General features: G+C 42.7%; 1 non-coding gene across 1 annotated transcript; it reads left to right on the top strand.

Moving 5' to 3' along the window:
- Window positions 1-2,897: 2,897 nt before the first annotated feature.
- Window positions 2,898-3,004, top strand: LOC117277349 (small nucleolar RNA R71). The gene has a single exon (XR_004507619.1). It is a non-coding gene; the product is annotated as a small nucleolar RNA R71 (small nucleolar RNA).
- The last annotated feature ends 456 nt before the right edge of the window (window positions 3,005-3,460 follow it).

Below are 3,460 nucleotides of genomic sequence, written 5' to 3'. Positions count from 1 at the left end.
TCAATGCCTTTGCTTGACACTAAGTGCCCCAAGACTATCCCTTCCTGTACCATGAAATGACACTTTTTCCAATTAAGCACAAGATTAGTCTCCACACATCTTTTCAACACTCTTTTCAGATTCTTAAGGCAGTCATCGAACGAGTCTCCCATCACAGAGAAATCATCCATGAAGACTTCCATTATATCTTCTACCATATCTGTGAAGATGGCCATCATGCACCTTTGGAATATGGCGGGTGCGTTGCATAGGCCGAACGACATTTTTCGGAAAGCGTAGACGCCATATGGACAAGTGAATGACATTTTCTCTCTATTTTCCAGGGCAATAGAGATCTGATTGTATCCCGAGTATCCATCTAGAAAGAAGAAGTGGGACCTCCTAGCTAATCTATCTAACATCTGATCAATGAACGATATGGGAAAATGGTCTTTTGGGGTGGCCTTGTTCGATCTTCTGTAGTCCATACAAATTCGCCATCCCGTGACTGTTCTTGTTGAGATCAGCTCATTGTTCTCATTTTGCACTACAGTCATTCCACCTTTCTTTGGAACACATTGAACTGGGCTAACCCAATTGCTGTCGGAGATGGGGAAAATGATTCCCGCATCTAACTACTTTATGACCTCCTTTTTTACGACTTCTTTCATGTTGGGGTTCAGACTTTTTTGATGTTCTCTGAAAGGTTTGTGCCCATCTTCTAGTAAAATCTTATGCATTTAGAAGGCTGGGGTGATACCCTTAATGTCTGTAATGGTCCAACCAAATGTAGTTTTGCACTCTATTAATACTTGCAAAAGCTATTCTGCCTGCACATCTAACAAACCAGATGAGATAATAACAGGTAAAGTTGAGTTAGGTCCCAAGAAAGCATACCTGAGGTGAGGTGGTAGCGGTTTCAGTTCCAACTGTGGTAGCTCTTCGATCGATGGCTTAGCTGGAGGAGTCTTTCTTTCTTCTAAGTGCAAAGACTCAAATTCGAGCTCTCTTTTCCAGACGCCTTGGCATTCAAGAGCCAACACCCAATCTGCCAAGTCCTCTCCATTTGCTTCTTCTAAGTTTATGAGACAGGCTGCTAGGGGGTCTTTAGCGTTCAGAGCCTCATCTTCCTCCTCCAAAATTACATCCCCAACTTCTATCAGAGAGCAGTTAGCAAATTCACTTAGTCGCTGCATAGACTTCTGTACATTGAACGTTATCTCTCCATCGTTCAGTCTCATTTTTAGCTCTCCAGTTTCACAATCAATTAGAGCTCTCCCTATGGCCAAGAATGGTCTTTCCCGGCAGTCCAGAATGACAAAATATGTTGGAAACACAAACTTTCCAACCTGCACTAGTACATCATCAAGGATACCTGATGGCCTCTTCACTGTCCGGTCGGCTAACTGTAGTAACATGGATGTGGGTCTTGCTCTTCCAATGCCTAACCTTTTATAGATAGCCAAGGGCATCAAGTTTATGCTTGCCCCTAAATCACACAATGCTTTAGCAAAAGCATAACTGTCTATTGTGTATATGATTGTGAAACTCCCTGGGTTTGACAACTTCTCAGCTATGGGTCTCATCACAATAACACTACAGGTCTGGGTTAGTGTAACAGTGGCCAAGTCTTGGAAGTCGAACTTGTGAGACATCAAATCCTTCATCATTTTGGCATACCCAGGAATCTCCCTCAAGGCGTCAATCAGTGGAATGTTCAACTGGATTTGATTCAACATCTCCATGAATGTCTTATACTGCTCATACTTTTGATATTTGGCCAATCTCTGTGAGAAAGGTGCTGGAGGTCGCTTCCTTCATGTGATTTTGAGTTTGATCCTACTCGGGCACTGCTTCTACTTTCGTTTCTTGTACTACCTCAGTCTCCTTCGCAACCTCTTTTTCTTTACTTGTGCTCTCTTGTGCATGTTGTATCGTTACCTCAATTAACCCTGTTGAATTATCTACCTCAATAGGTACTGGCATAAGTGTTTTAGTTGGTCGGCTTTCGCGAGCAATTTCTTGCTCTAGATCTAGATCTCTACCATTTCTTAGACTCACCGCCATAAGCTGCTTCGGGCCCTACTCTTTTGGATTGACATGGGTGTCCGCAGGTAACGCCCCTTGGGGACGATTATTCAGAGCTATCGATATCTGCCCTAGTTGAATCTCAATGCCTTTGATAGCTGAGTTGTGTGATACTACCTTTTCTTGCATCTAGTGGACCTTTTCTTCCATTTTCCCACTGACCCCAATGAGTTGTTGCAACATTTCTTTAATTTCAAACAACCCATCATCTTGTCGCACTATGTTGTTGTTGAGGCTGTTGATAAGCCGGCTGCTGATTTTACTGGTTGTATCCCTGTTGCCTTTGGTAAGGCACAACTTGACCATGTGGTCGCATACTAGGATTGTTGCTATTATTGTACTGCTGCTGTGCTGGTCTATATTGCTGATTCTGCTGCCCCCAATTCTGACCACCTTGCCTCTCTCCTCCATAGTTGGCCACATAGTTCATATTTTCCTGATAGTTTTGGTTGTCACTTTCAGCACTCCACGAGCATACATATGGTTGGTTAATGCATGGTGTATATAAGCCCCCATTAGTCGCATCAACTATGTGTACCTGCTTCTTGCTTGATTTATCAATCGTTTTGGTGAGGATACTCATTTGCGTCATCAGAGTGGACATATTCTCGGCTATGGAGTTGTTTGGGTCCAAAGCTACTGAGTGAATGATATGAGTGATTTTAGAGTCTCTTGTCATCCATCTTGAGTTTTGAGACATTTTATCAAGTAAGATCTTGCATTCTCTAAATGATTTGCTAAACAATTCTCCACCTGCTGAAGCATTAACATTGGCCTTCAAGCTGTCTGCCAATCCCATGTAGAACCTTTGCCCTAACATATGATCTGGAATGCCATGATGTGGACACTTAACCAGCATACCTTTGAACCTCTCCCACATTTCTTGCAGTGTTTCAGTTGGTTTCTGTCTGAAGTTCAATATCTCATCAACTTGTTTGGCAGTCTTATTGGGTGGGTAGAACTTGTTCAAAAATTGCTTGACTAATTCCTCCCAAGTAGTGATGGAGTTTATGGGGAGTGAATTGAGCCAAGTCTGAGCCTCTCCCATCACTGAGAATGGAAAAAACAACAACCTTATTGCTTCCAGTGTCACATTTGGTTGCCTTTGCGTGACACATATCGATAGGAAATTTTTCAGTTGCTACTGAGGATCTTCAATGTAAGACCCTGAGAACAGTCCCTTGTTCTGCAACAAATGTAGCATGTTGTTTGTGATTTGAAATAATTCCGCTTGTATCTGAGGGACTGCAATTTCGGTTGCTAGATTTTCGGCGGTGGGTTGTGCCTAATCATACAAGGTTGCTTCCGGCCCAAGAGGCGGCACACCCTGATTGTTTGGGTCATTCACATTATTTCTATTGTTTGGGTTTTCTATTACGTTATCCATGTCTAG

Source organism: Nicotiana tomentosiformis, chromosome 11 (assembly GCF_000390325.3).
Source record: "Nicotiana tomentosiformis chromosome 11, ASM39032v3, whole genome shotgun sequence".
NCBI classification, from domain to species: domain Eukaryota; kingdom Viridiplantae; phylum Streptophyta; class Magnoliopsida; order Solanales; family Solanaceae; genus Nicotiana; species Nicotiana tomentosiformis.
Note: the sequence above shows the minus strand (reverse complement) of the source record. Positions and strands in the feature narration are given on the sequence as shown.